Source organism: Microplitis demolitor, chromosome 8, assembly GCF_026212275.2.
Source record: "Microplitis demolitor isolate Queensland-Clemson2020A chromosome 8, iyMicDemo2.1a, whole genome shotgun sequence".
Classification (NCBI taxonomy): Eukaryota; Metazoa; Arthropoda; class Insecta; order Hymenoptera; family Braconidae; genus Microplitis; species Microplitis demolitor.
The window spans coordinates 18617636-18633330 of record NC_068552.1 but is presented as its reverse complement, the minus strand read 5'-3'; the positions used below and the strand labels follow the sequence as shown (position 1 = coordinate 18633330).

The 15695-nt window shown below is 31.0% G+C and overlaps 1 protein-coding gene and 1 long non-coding RNA gene across 4 annotated transcripts in view; one reads left to right on the top strand and one right to left on the bottom strand.

The window, feature by feature from the left end:
* LOC103572363 (acetylcholine receptor subunit alpha-like) overlaps nt 1–15695 on the top strand; it is a 48231-nt gene that overhangs the window by 22110 nt on the left and 10426 nt on the right. The gene's annotated exons all lie outside the window — the stretch shown is intronic.
* On the bottom strand, nt 13140–14730 carry LOC103572362 (uncharacterized). 2 transcript variants are annotated; one of them, XR_549087.2, is made up of 3 exons: nt 14007–14730; nt 13665–13887; nt 13140–13569 (listed from the first exon to the last, which is right to left on the bottom strand). It is a non-coding gene; the product is annotated as an uncharacterized LOC103572362 (long non-coding RNA). The 2 variants fall into 2 exon arrangements; XR_549086.2 differs by having other exon boundaries at nt 13717–13887.

The following is a 15695-nucleotide window of genomic DNA, read 5'->3' as shown; positions in this document are numbered from 1 at the left end:
TCTACCCTGACCTCGTTATACGTCGGTAATTATGTTGCTTACGAACTCGCTAATGCTCGGGTATTCTCGTTAACGTCAGCATCTTGATTATGAAACATTATATATATATATATATATAATACTAGCGCAGTCCTCTCCAAAACAATACTGATTTAAAGTACTTCTCAATTAAATTTCAAACAATGCGGTCAATCTCTTGATCGAAAAACCCTGATTAAATTTAATTAGTTTGCTATAAACATAACTAACAACCTCTCCAACCTCTTAATGATAAAATATGTACATACAGATATATAATCTATAGAATCCACTTTACCTCAAGTATTTTTTTATTTTTAATACATCAATAACATTTTTTGTTGACAAAATTATTTATGACGTACTCTAATATCAAGTTTCAAACGATTTTTCCCTGAAACATCGTAAATATTATGTATACTTTCCCATCCACTTTACGAGTTAACGATCGAAATATATAAATAAAATATTATATTCATCTTCACAAGTACCTTAGAGTAGAAAAAATTTTATAAAAGAATAAGAGGATGTTTTTTTATTGATATTAAATTTTTATGTTTACTTTTAATCAACGGATATCATTATATTTTCATGTCACTGGGAAATTTTATTTAAAAGAACTGAAGTATGAGGAAAAAAAAGTAGAAAGTGTAGGGTTGACGGAAATATAGTGAGCACTTATGTGGCAGAACACACGACTTGCTAACACCTGACAGATAAATTCTCATGATCGAGTGGATCATACGGGTGATTTTTACACTATTACTTGGGTGGCAGGTACGATTTACGATAATTTTCTGCATTCATAATTTTTCCCGCAACCCAATTCAATTGGTATGAAATAAAAATGATGCTCGTAACATTGAAAGACGCGAAAAATATACACGGGGATGATAAAAAACCCGAAACTTTATGTTTTTGTGATGAACTATTATAAAAATAGTGATGTGATACTTGGAGGTGTATGGAATAATTTCGTACAGGTAAAAAAAAAACAGACGACGGCATGTCTATTATCGTTTTTTAAAAAAGACAGTGAAATAACCTCGGGTAGTATAACAGAATAACCAGGGCGACGGAAAATGCGTATAACCTCGGACCGCAGAAAATTTAACGTGGCCTCGAGAATGAAATAAAAATAAGATATAACCAGGACACCATGCACATGTGATAGATTATATGTGTAGAGGAAAGTGAAATATAATGGAGTAACCAAAATTTTAGTGAAATAAATTTACTTTCAACGGAATTTAAAATGATATATTTTAATAAATTAAAACTATATCGAAAAATGTCTTGAAAAATTGAAATTTTTGGAAATGGTTTTCGAAACTTTACTGAATTTACAGCAGTGGAAAAAAAGTTGTGTTTGGTAGGTTAAGTTTTATGGGAGCAATACCTGTATCATATTTTAAAATAATTTAATTTTCATCAGTTCCGAAATTCTCTTAAAAATTATTGCACTAAAGTGCAGAATGAATTATGTTTCCTGGGTTTAAATTGTAGTAGCGTAATGAAATCTAGTTAAACCTCCTCTATATTAAGTACTATCTCTGAATAAGCCCCAACGTTATTAAAAAATTTTAATTACAGTTTACATATATCATAATATAACATGATAATTGTTAAATGTCAATTAGTAAATCCTGCGATGATTCATTGAATAACGATCTATTATTAGCTTGAAAAACAGTAGAAATTTTCATGGTTCTGTCTATATATGAGTATACTTGAAATCCCACAATAATTTATCCACTGAAATAGCAGCGATAAATTGCCATCCCTACACAACCACCGCAATCCGTTTATTAATAACGATTAGTTACAACACCCATTATATTCAATTTTACCAGCCCTCGTCTACGTCTGTAGATTTAACTATTTTTTTATCATTCATTTAAATACTGGTATTCCGATAGAGTGAATTTACAAGCCGGCATTACTCAAATACGTTGCCAAGTCCATTGGTGTTGGATTTTTTCGGTTTATTTCATTTTTTCCCGGTTCCGAATCTATGGCCTCAATGAAAAATAACTCGATTTATTGCAACGCCGTACATTTTATTTATACATTAATGTTTGTACAGATAGTAGAGATAGAAGGGTAGCTGCCAGTGATCTATTGACAAAGATCATTACCCACCGGGCATTATAAAACACTCCCCCGAATTTGAAAGCTCGACGATAACTTTTTTGACAGTTAGACACAGGATCCATATCCTATATCTATATCTACATCTATATTGGCTAATATATAACTACACAAGTATATAAATATATATAATGTATTGTTGTATAATAGTATAACACGAACCAGAGCCTCTACTTCTCAAACTTTCGTATCTCCGTACTTTGGCTCCCCGAAAGCAACCAAGAGGAAGAGTACGAAGAAGTATAACTAGGAGGCAACTAAACGTCGAACCTCAAGCGTTACCAGGAACTTAGTAGTCTCAGTTAGTGTTCCTTGGTGGTACGGGTGAATTTCCACGACACCCACTCGACCCGTCATGTCTTATAGCCGTTAAACTTAACGCTCCAAGTGTCAACTTTGGACTATAGCTCCTGTCATATGACGATTACGTGTTTCATTATTTTGCTACCAAAGAGCCAAAGCCTCGGGACTGTAAGCTTTTCGTCCGAGCTGACACGAGCATACAAACCGCAGCGACCGTCGCTACTGCACAATATATATATATTATAAATACTTATGACGACAGATTTCTAGTACAAGGGATTTCTGAGATTACGCAATTGTCGTGTGCAATCGCCGAAGCATTCAGATGAAAAAAGATTCAAACGGTTAAATGAAGACTTGCGATGTATTTCAGCACTTCTTGTAAGCTTGTGTTTTTTTCCTGAGTCTATTGTATGAAAAAGTTAGACAATAGTCTTCTTAACATTAACTGGCGATTCAGTTAAAAGATGACATCTTTTTGTTGTTTATTTTAGATGAAAAATACCTCCTTAATTTTATTTCTTACTATTTATCTTTAGGTATTCTAGTTTACGAGCCTGGTAAAGAACCCGGGAAAACGTTTAAATTTATTACATGAGGGATAGTAAAATTTAAAAATAATTACGTTAGTTTGTCTTACAAAAAAATAAACTCAAAAAAACAAAAAAATTTATGAGCTTGCATGAAAATAATAAATACTTAATTTAATCTTTTGTTTTTTTACCCCCGAGTCCTTTTTTTTTTTTTTAAGCCCGGATGTACATTATATCTCACAGTCTAATTATCGCGGCGCAATTATACGTGAGTGAGAATAAAATATACAGTAGCTGTACTTATATCGAGGGATAAAAGTTTTGAGTATTTCTTTTTGTCCGAGCCACAAGAGAGATAACAACTGGAAGTATTCCCGCGAGTCTCGGGTAACCACAAAAAATGCGCCCTTGACACCCTCGAGCCCAAGTGTAAAAGTTTCTTGATATTTTTCCTCAACCATCGATGCTCATATTTCATCCCTTTTACCTGTACCTCCAACTTCATATCCCATAAATCCCACAAGACAACAAAACTAATAATAAATATAGATTTCATTTTACCCTCCGTTAAACCCAAAAAATTTTATCCTCAATCGTCAATGATCGGTCGTTAATCATCAGTTGAGTTATTAATTATTATTAATCGACAATTAGTTAATGTAATGACCGCAAGTACATTAATTATGCATAACATAGATGTGGTTAAACTAATTTGACTAATAGACGTTATGATGATGCTAAATTTCAAGACTGATGTAATTAACATCTGGGTCTTTTTCTTCGGTCATGTTGCCCAAGTTCAGTCTCCGTAATATTTATGGATGTGTTCATAACCCAGTAGAAGTATAGATTACTAGGTCTTCCGAATCGGGAGTATATATTATATATATATTTTCATGAATAACCAGACCACGTATTCGCGTGGCATAAGATGAATCCACCGGTGATTATGGATACCCGGTGGTGCCTGTGAATGAGCCCAATTATTATTCCCGAACCTCGGAACTCTCATCTCCGGTCACTTAACACACAGCCGAGGATGGAAACCAGATGAGACTTCTTTTATTTCTTACCACTGGTAAATTCAAATTACATTCAATTTAGCGGTTATTTTCATTTGATTAGTATGCTCTTCACTTCATTACTATATTGATATTTGTCTATTCTGACTCTGCTGATGCACCCAATCACCTGTTGCTCTACACGTTTACGGTTTGATAATAATATTATATTGCTTTCCGTACCCCCAAATGGGTTTTCATATATTTAAGCTCATATTTACTAATATTTAATGTCATATTTATAAATCCTAGCGCGTAATAAACTTAATGGATTTTGGTTTATATTTTTTTTTTATATACATATAATAATGTTTAGTTAAATTTAATTTTATTTTTATATATTTTCATACAGGATTAATTTTATAATTTTATTTAATACTTATTTAAAATAAATAAAAATTTATTATTTTATTCAAATTCTGGCGGTCAGTTTATTTATGAAAAAAAAAAAAAAAAAAAAATTTCGATGCATTAATTCTGAAATAATATTTTCTATATAAATTTATACGCAACTCACGAAATTTTTTCTAAATTTAATTGAAACCACCGAAAAACAAATATTTATTTTCAGAAATCTTTTTCCTGCCTGAAAAATTTTTTGTTTGATGGCAAACAAAAATTAGTCTTATCTTTTCAACGCACTGACGTCTTAACATCCCCTTTCACCCATATCCGTATTTTATATATAAAAAATTTTAATTAAATGACTAAGGAAATTGTTAAAATTAAAGTTAAATTTAAATTACATCCTAAAGATCGAAAATTAAAGTTTAATTAATGAAAAGTAAAGTCTTAATAGCGTAATAAATGTAAAAAAAAAAATAATAAAATTATTCACAATGCCTGCACAATATAATTACAAGTTACAATGGTTAAATTCGTAAATTAAATTTTCTAATATAATAAAACACGATCCTTTAGTCTTCTGTGACCTCACAACTATGGCTGCTTTGAAACTTCTGTTACAAAAGTTCATAACCTCTTTACATCCTGAGGAGATCCTTCTCCCTAGTGATTGGCCCTTTGTTCCTGATAGTTTAGCCATTGAATAGAACGTGTTAATTAAAGAGTACGTGTTCCAAGAAACATGACAATTTTATGTAGCTAAATTTCTTATCAGAATCCGAAGGATTTTTTGTTAAAAAAAATTTTTTACTCACCTGAGGCCGCGAAAAAATGATCTAGAATTTGAATTTCCCGCATATTTTATTAATGCAAAATATTTTTATCACAGTAGCAGAATCACGATAAATGAATTGTCAACTCTATTATAATTTTATTTGAATTTATAATTTTTTATCTCGTAAAATATTAAACTCATTAAGTCTCCATAATTAAAAGGTCTCTGTAAAATGTAAATATATATTTGATGATAAAATATATGAAATAAAAATAAAATAAAAAAAGAAAGGAGGACATAAGAACAACAATTTGATGTTACCGTTTTAATTGGATGTTTGCTGTGTAAATGACCCTTAAGTACCGACGGGGACAACTAAATCGTCGAGTGAGATGAGTTGAGCTTTAGGTTACACGATAGCAAGGACACTGAGTCCCTCGAGTATCAGTGTTGCAGAGAGATGTATACGTAGATTATGCAGAAATATTTAGTAATTAGTGACAAATAGGAGTAACGAGGATGGCACGCCTTGTGAATTAAGTTCTTCCTCGTAGATCACAATTTAACTAAAGTGCTATTCTCCCCTCCTTACCCTATCATTCTCTCTTTGTGCCGTTTTTTTTCACGCTCAATATGTACGGCGATAAATAACCCACAAGCACTAATTAACTAATACCCCGTTCACTAATGGCGGTCTGTAAGGGATTTTCACTTTATCGTACTTTTTGTTATTTATTGTATACGAAATACTGCGGCCTCGATTCTACAAATGTTGAGTTCCAAAACCCGCACGGTAACCCGGGGATCAAGGGGCCATTTGATTGGATAAACAAGTTGCCAAGGGTATCGGCAAAGTTTCGTCACGGTTCGGAAATGTCGCTTGACGTTATACATCCAGTATAATATTGCAAGCGAAAGAGACGAATCTTCTCGAGGGATTCAAACATCGCACACACGTACTAGAACTAGGATCAAAATGATAACATGTGTGGTATCTTTTTCTTCTTTTTCTTCTTCTTTGTATACTAAGGAGTATAGAGTATGAGGTCAAGTTTTTTACACAACCATGACGTATAGTTTTATTCTCAAATCCCAAGAGTTGCAAGTTTTTGTTTCGAATCCCTCCCCATAAATTGAGGAAAATTTTTTTATGCATGAAAAAGTAATCGACAAATTTTCCTTTATTTTCGTGATTAATTATTTCGTGGAGGGTGCGAAGACGATGAAAATATATAAGTAGTTAAATTATATGTGCACCGTCAGCCTCATTGCACTTGAACAACTTTTTGAAAGCTGCAAGCCAGGAGGTTCTATCCAAGATGGTTGCCTGCGGTTGTTGAATCATGAATGTCACAAAATAAATAATTTTTTAACCGCTGACTCACCAGATCCTGACGCTATATATTATCGAGTTCAAGTGAAACACTAAGTCCTTATTCTCAGAACTGCTGTGGAAAATATACGAGACCGCTGTTTGAAGCCCAAGAGCCCGACGGTATTCTCTTGAGATCTTGGAAAAACTGATTAGATTGTCTTGAGCTTAATGAATGGTAAATATAAAAATAATTAATAATAATAATGATGATGCATCACGATGAAAAAGCTAAGGTTTTTAAAAATATTAATTTATTTTTTAAAGTGTATATATTTTTAGACAATTCTCAAGAGTTTTTAAAGATTGAAGGCAGATCTTGAGGACAAGAGGAAGAAAAGCTTGGTTAGCGTATTCCGGATGTTCAGTAACCGTGAATTTGTCCTTGAGCCGATGAAAAAGTTGATTCCTCATGGCTTTCCGGTTTTCTTTTTTATTTAAATTTATTTTATATTTTTCTCTATTCATTTTTCGAAACGAATTTTCATTTTAAATCTATTATTCAAAAATTTTCTACTTCTATTTATTATCAGACGAAACTTTTTTCAATTGCGCAAGTTTGAACTTTATATAATAATAAATTTGAAAGTTTGTAAAAATAAAGCAACCAAAGCATTATTTTTAAGTCAATATATTTATTCAATTAATAGCGCGCCAAAAGTTATCGCGAATGACTCGGAAAAGTTTCGGGTTTGATTTGCTAAAAAAAATAGTTTTTGTTTTGGATAATTATTTGGCTCTAGTTTTTTTTTGAAAACTTAATTCCCGCACTTGGTAGCCTTATTTTTAAACGGAACATCTAAAACGTGAATTCGCAGTCGGTAAGCTCGTGGGATCGCTGGACGAGAAGGTGGCAAAATAAATATTTATTTTCGGGGTTTTCTTACACAGACCGAAAATGCGGATGACGCAGCTTCGGAAATAAGAGACTCCCGGGAGGTTAACGATGCCGTGGGCAACAGTAACAAAAAAACAAACCGAGAAAAAAAATAAATAAAAGCACTGTTTGTTTCAACAACATGAAAAGACACAGTCAGGAGTGCAGAGAAACGTGAACTTGGTTTCAAAAGCTTTCTGGATAAATAAAAAATAATGTCTGTCTACTAGGAGGCATTTTCGATTATTAAGAAATAGGAAGTCTCTCAAGAATACATTTTATATTTTATTTTATGTGCACAAGATAAAATATATGCGTTTATATATTTATTCAAAAATAAATAGAAAGGATTGTTATGAAAATTTTCAAAAAATACATCACCCAGGTATCAAAAGTAAGGGCTGACATATAAAATATAGAAGTAGATGTGTTCATTGATACATTTTCACCAGAGCTTTATATATATATATATATATTTTTTTTTTTTGGATCATCGATATTTCACATAACGATTGACATCAGGATATTGCGATAGGTCTTATTCTCGGGTTCACCATTTACCATTTCTCTACGCATCCACGTGCTCGTTTTGACAATAGAGTGAAGAGAATAAGGAAGAAGAGGAAGAAGAGGAAAGGGTATGAAGAAGCTCCTTGTGAAATATAAGGAGCAGCAGTTTGAGTTTAAGAAGGAGGAGATAGCCCGATGATTCCCAGTTCGCCTCATGTCATTGTAAATCGAATGGAAAATAGAGTATTGAAATTCAATGAATTTGGAACTTTGACCCGGTATGAAAGGTCGGGAAGGATGTGAGGTCGGAGAGGGAGGAGGGACTCCCGAGATATCGAACTGCACGCCCGACAAGTGACCTACTTAATCATCCCTGCTGGCAGTTTTGCCATCTCTCACAGCTTTACTCTTTCTCTCTCCCTTCTCTCCCCTCTCTGCCTCCGTCGCCTTGTACAGTAGCACCGTCACCAGCGCTCTTTGTACCCCCATTTTTGTCGCTTCATCCTTTGATTCTCACCCGAGAAGTAGAGCAAACCGTTTCCAAATGTCTATACGCTCTAAAATTACACCAACTTCTGAATAATAGTCAAACAATCGCGGTTTTATTCTACACGCTAGTCCATTGCTTGCCGAAAGGTTAAAGATGTCTTTACTGCTAATTAAGATCATATATTACAGTAATTATTCCCAGATAAATGTCTGCCGTTTTAAAAATAATAAAATTTGTCGATTTCGGAAATGAGTGACAGAATGGGGACGCTGTGAAAAAAAATCACATTAGATTTCTATCATTAATTTTTATTTTTAAAAAATAAGAAAAATTTTAAAATGTCAGAAAAAAAAAATTAGGAAAATCTGCGATTGCATTTAAATTCAAATTTTTTGATATCCGAGTTTACCCGCCAAATTCAAATGATAATATTTGAAAAAAATTTTAAATTAGAGTACAAAGAAAAAAAAATTGAAGAGCAGATATTTGTTAGTTATTTATTCTGGCAATAGATACGACCAATTAAACGAACGAGTTGGTATCGATTGGTATTGCCGACGGCGTGAAACTGGAAAAGCGCATAGACACGTCAAGCGTCGTCCTTTATATTTTTAGTTTTTATTTTACTGTTTTAAAGTATCTCTTTTTATCTTTAACCGTTTCATTACCCCCAGCTTCATTCTCCTGGCACTTGGTCTGACATCGTAAAAAGCTTTTTTACGTGATTCCCGATTACTCAGCAGTCGCGAAAGGATAAAAGCATTTGCGTACACCCGACTTGTGTGTTACAGTAGTAGATACAAAAAATAAATAAAGTTAAGAATAATAGCTTACAGATATCGATACTTTTACTCTGCGGTATCTCAGGTTACGAATAGACAAAATAAAAATAGTTGTAAGATTTTTTTTATTTCTTGGAAACCCATAGGAATCCTTGTAGAAAACCATAGGTATTTGTATTCCCATATGGAAAACTACCTAGACTTATCCCGTTTTTTTTGTGTATGGATTTCTTTGTGGGAAACTCATACATAGAGAGAAAATTATGGTAACAGTTACAATATATTATGGGAATGGTTCCTATAATTATGGGTATAATTCCTATATGGTATCGAAATAGTTCCTATGGAATTATGGTAACGATTACCATAATATATAGGGCTTATTCCCATAAACACTTGGGAACCGTTACAGTGTGGTTATAGGATTAGCTCCTATTTGCTTATGGGAACTATTTCTATGAGTACACTGTGAAAAATTTCCAACAAATTTTACTATGGGCGTATCGTAACACCGGACCATAAAAAAACTGGTACAAAATTTACAAGTATCCCATAGTAAACGGTATGCGCAGGCGACACAATTGGGACTTATGCGCATACGTTTACTATGGGACACTTGTAAATTTTGTACCAGTTTTCTTATGGTTCGGGGTTACAATGCACCCATAGTAAACTTAAATGGGAATTTTTCACAGTGTATGGTAATCATTACCATAACGATATGGGGTGATATTTCATAAACATACTAGGAATGGTTTTCTAAACCATAATTTTCTCTCCGTGTACAGGAATATGGGTTTCTATATAAGTAATTTCTATAAAATCTGGAGTATCTGAATTTCTATGTCCATCGTCTACTAATACGAATATATGAATTTATACTGGATTTCTATAGGAAACCATACGAAAATTAATCCTTAAACGCCATGTGGGAACCCATATATGATTCTAGGCGAAATTCCCATATGGATTTTTTTTAGGAGATCAATAACACATTAGTTTAGTTCATTACTTCATCAAGTTCGTGATATCGAACAAAATATTTGAAAGGTCATATGTGTAATTAATTTATGGGTTTGCTAAAACTGCACAAATCATTTCGACATTAATTTATAAATTTTAATTGTCGAGTGAGACATTTATTCGACATTTAATAGACTCATCCGTTTTAAATCAGTAAAATAAAATTTTTTTTTTCAAACTTTACGAGTATTAAATTTTTTCTACATAAAATATTTAAATAAACTTGATAAAAGAAAAAAAATACAGAGTAAAAACAAAGGGATGAGATTTGAATAATGTAGATTTGGCGGGTAATTAAAACATCGCTCGAAGCTTACTAGCTCCGTAACACAAATATGTCTATATATAATGTAGAAAGAAAAATATATATCAACTGGATAGTTTTCCATTATATTTTATATCCACAAGGAAGATTTGTTGTGTATTCAAGTCGAAAAAGTACGAGATACTTGAGGGCATTGAGAGTATGTCGCATAATTCAAACGTACAGTATACTATTACTGTATGTGAGCTGAGTTTAAAGAGAAAAGTAAGATACGTTACTGTGTAAAGCTCGTTCATACATGCTCGATTTAAAGTCGGAAGTAATTATTGTCGAAAAAATTTATTAATTCGTGGGTAGACATGTAGATTTATGGGTAAAGAAAATGTTTTTTTTTTTTTAAACTAATATTTATATTCTGATTTATTGAGTACTTGGGTTTTTAAATTCGAGGTGAATTATTTGAAATACGATAAAAATTTATAGAAATCAATTTGCAGGTAACTTCATTTCCTATTAAATTGTACGGAATACTTTTAGCAGGAATTTTATTTACAGAAAAAAAATTTAAAAGACTGATATTTCTGGTCTTATTAAATAAAAAATGTGGATTCAAATTTGAGATACAATAAAAATTCATTGAAATAAATTCGTATGACATAAAATTTCATAAAACTTTTATCCATTCGAAAAATATTAAAATTTATCCACAGGGTAAGTCGAGCAAAATTTTTCCACTAATGAGGTCCAGTCACGATGACTTCCCTTAGCCTCTAATTATTTTTTTCAACTTTTGACCATCGGGTAAATTTTTTTTTACCTCGAAAAAATTATAATTTTGCCATAATTAAAAAAAAATTTATTCTTGGCACAGACTCCGAGGGCCGGTCACTGTCTACCCTACTAACTAAATTTAAATTTTTTTGCAATTTTTTTTCTTTTTATTTTCAAAAATTAATTTATTAATTTCAACAATTAAAAATGCTGTGAAATAAATTTGAATTACTGAATTTTATAAATTTTTTGACATTGTCGATTATAAAAAAAATTACCTTCACATGAAAAAGAAAAAATTTTCCGAGAAATGGAAAATTGTCTCATTTTCTCTAAATATAAGTGAAAAATAAGATCCAGAGCGTTAAAATTTAAAAAGTAAATTATTTCCTTCGCATTTCCATTTCCCGGCTCTTCTACATAAAAATAATGTATATATAGATATATATTAGCACAACATATCTACACCAATGAATATGTATTTTATCAGACATTTGATAAGAGATAAAATATAGTAATAAATTGCAGTCGATGTTCTTAAAGAATATACTTGGTAGCCGGTATCTAGACATAAAAGACAGCATAAAGTTTATAGATGATATTTTAACGTTACTCTAACTCGTTAAATATATACGTCCATCTTGTTATATCTATATCATATACATATATGCTATATAGATATCGATCTCAGTTGAAAGCAGAGATGAGGAGCTCCATGAATAATTTATAATTGCAACAGTCTACTGAAAGGAGCGATGTGACGACGTTAACTATAATATGAATTACACTTTATATAAATCTAATTTCTGTTCATGAGCTTCGTCAGATCAGAAATAAATAAATTTACTGCTGCGGGTATCAGGGCACATCAGTTGTTTATTGCGTTTCTTATTCGAGTCTCAAAAGACCAGCATCGACATTAGAAATCTCAAGTTGCTGTATAGTTTATCAGCAATTTTATATTTCAGAAAAATACGGGTCAAATAATACATTTAAAATTACTCCGTACACTGTGAAAAATTTCAAACAAATTTTACTATGGGTGCATTGTAACACCGGACCATAAGAAAACTGGCACAAAATTTACAAGTGTCCCATAATAAACGTATGCGCGTAGATCCCAATTGTGTCGTCTGCGCATTTGTTTACTATGGGATACTTGTAAATTTTGTACCAGTTTTCTTATGGTCCGGGGTTACAATGCACTCATAGTAAAATTTTTTGGAAATTTTTCACAGTGTACACTTGATTCAGTGCACTTTGCTCACTTACGATAAAAAATAAATTATTAATAGCTCCTTTTAAAAATTACTCACTTATTAGTCTCATAAGCGTCTTCTTTTATTATTGTCAGTTTATTCACCTTTTAGATCTTTCAGATGCTGTTTATTTTTTTTCCTCCTCTTTTAATGCTTACTCTTAATTGACATAAAAGCTTTCAAGCATAAAAAACCCACAAATTTTAATTCTCCACTTTTTTGTTTATTTTTACTTCAACTAGCTCGTAAAAAAGTAAAAGGCTGTAAAAAATAAATAAAAGTAATTATTAAAATACGGTGATGCTGATGGGTATTAATGGTAATGTGTCTAATTATCGCAAGTGATGCATGAAATTTTTTTTTTTAAATAAATTTAAATTTCACGTGCACTGAATCTTTTATCATCCGAGTGTGTCTAATTAATAAATTGATTGATTCATAACGTACGAATAAACATGATAACTTTTATTTATTTTTTAAAATTTTTTGCGTTGAAACTGACCGCTGGCCATTATCTTTATTAAAAATATTTAATTAAATAAATATATATATATATATTTATATATAACTTCAATTATCGCTGTGATGATTATTATTATTTAAAATACAATTAAACGTTGAGTGTATTTTCAATCGTTATTTAATCATATTTCTGCAAGTGCTCGGGGCACTTTTGTGAAGGAAAAAAAAGCTGAATGTTGAGCATGTTTAAATTTAAATTTGAAATCCTTTACAATTGTAAAAAAAAGAGTGATGGTAGTGGTGATAGCAAAAGTAAAAGTATATACGAGTATAAAATCCATTGAAATTATTTGAATCAAAGCTTTTAAAAAGAAGTAATAAGTTAAATGTCAGTTAAACTATCCAATTTTAACAAAAGCTCTGTAACTCGAGTTATTTGAAGCTTCAACTTAAAACGTTTCACTTATTAGCTGTCGTTTGCACTATTGCCTTCTTCTCTCTTAGTGCCAGAGTAGCCATTTTATAATTTATTTACGTCACGGGTTCATTTCCACGTGAAAGCCACAGGATAGCTGAAATAAAAAAATAAATTAATTTCATTGGAGATAGAAAATAAAAATTTCGATAAATAGAATGAGTGTAAACAGTTATGCGTTATTACGAAAACCTGGCTTTAATATCTTGATGCTAAACTGAGTAGATTTTTCGGTAAAACCCACCTGGGATTCACCGGCTTGTATCTAAGCGCCGGCATTTATTATTGACAGACCTCAATATTTTGACCTTTTGCACGAAAAACTCCAGGCTATTGCTATTTATTTTTATTTCAAATTCTCAATTTATTGTACCACTTGATTGCATTCTTTAATTATCATCAAACTTTGAGCCTGCTGCCAAATTAAATAAATTTTAAAACTCATAATATTTTTTTTTTTTTTATCATTCATCCATCCGTAGAAACTTTGAATAAAATCAATCTCTATTATATATATATATAATACTGACTCACTCGTATCAGTACTCCATGGGCACTCGATACTGACCCGACACCGTAATAATTTAAAATTTAAAATTGAAAATTGTAAAATAATTATAACTTTTGCGGTGGTTAAATTAAATGTAACCGTATCCAATTATTAATAACTCAAAGTTTGTTGTTTAGTGAAAGCAACTTTTGACGAATGATAAATTGATAGGATAGTTATAATATCAACATTAACGGTAACTGGAATACTGACAAAACTGTATATATTATTAGGAATATTCCCAGAGTTGTAATGTAAAATTCTAATGAAACGTTGTACTGAGTCACATTAGTTTTGAATACCAGGCAAAAGTTTGTGTACAGTCACAATGTAACCTCTACATCTGCATATATAAAACAGCATTATATAAAGAGAGGTATATATGCGTGTGCTCACTGGATTTATGAATTTAATAATGGCTCAGCCAACATAACAGGCACAATTAAAATCATGAATAATCTCACGCTTTTCCATCACTTTTACTTAGCTGCAATCTACAACTTACACTGTGATATAAACTGCCTATGATAATCTCCATTGAACAAATTAATATACAAATTAAGCCAGTAAACCTTTTTTTCTTTTAGGCGGGAAATAAAAAAGATTTAAAAGAAAAATATTTAAAATGACTTAAGAAAAATATCTTTATCGTATTTTACGGGTAAAATACCGGCTATTGAGGAGACTAGTCTATCGAATAAATGTCCCATGTTATTGACGTCAAGCTGAGAAATTCAATTTAAAAAAGAACATTGACGTGAGCGAGAACAGATACTAGAAAATGCTGTCGACCTACACAATCAGCTGTTTCACTACTTTTATATATATATATATATCAGTGCATTGTACAACTATACACTTGATGGCTGTTGAGAACGCGTGATTCAATCTGTTCGCGTGACAAACAACATATGTGTACTTCCATTTGATCGCTATTATATTGTGTAACAGCACGAGAGATTGTTCACGTTTATGTATGTTAGTCTGTTATAAAAATTAGCCGCCAGAAATCTCATACAAATTATCAGGAATATAATGATATTAATTTATCACAATCATGAGCTTAAAAATATTATTATTATTATTATTATTATTATTATTATTATTATTATTATTATTATTATTATTATTATTATCATTACTATTATTATTATTATTATTATTATTATTATTATTATTATTATTATTATTATTATTATTATTATTATTATTATTATTATTATTATTATTATTATTATTATTATTATTATTATTATTATTATTATTATTATTATTATTATTATTATTATTATTATTATTATTATTATTAGTTTTATTATTGTGAACATAATGAAAGCATCCCCTTCATTTTATTTTATCTCGTTTATGTTTCTCGGGGTTTTTATTTTATTTTATTTTTTTTTATTCTTTTCCTTAGTTTTATTATTATCATTTTTTATTGTATCCTGAAACGGGAATAAAAAAAGTCTGTCGATAAAATTTATAAGATAAAGAGCCAAAGAACGTTGAGCTTTTCTATTATATGACCGGCTATCAAATTAATGTCCGTCGGATGTGAAAGTTTGATAAATTGAATTTCTTTAAATTATGACATTGACAACTGCCGCGTTATCCATACAGGCTCAATGTATATATATACGATCGAAAAGTAAAACCATGAAATTAAATCTAGA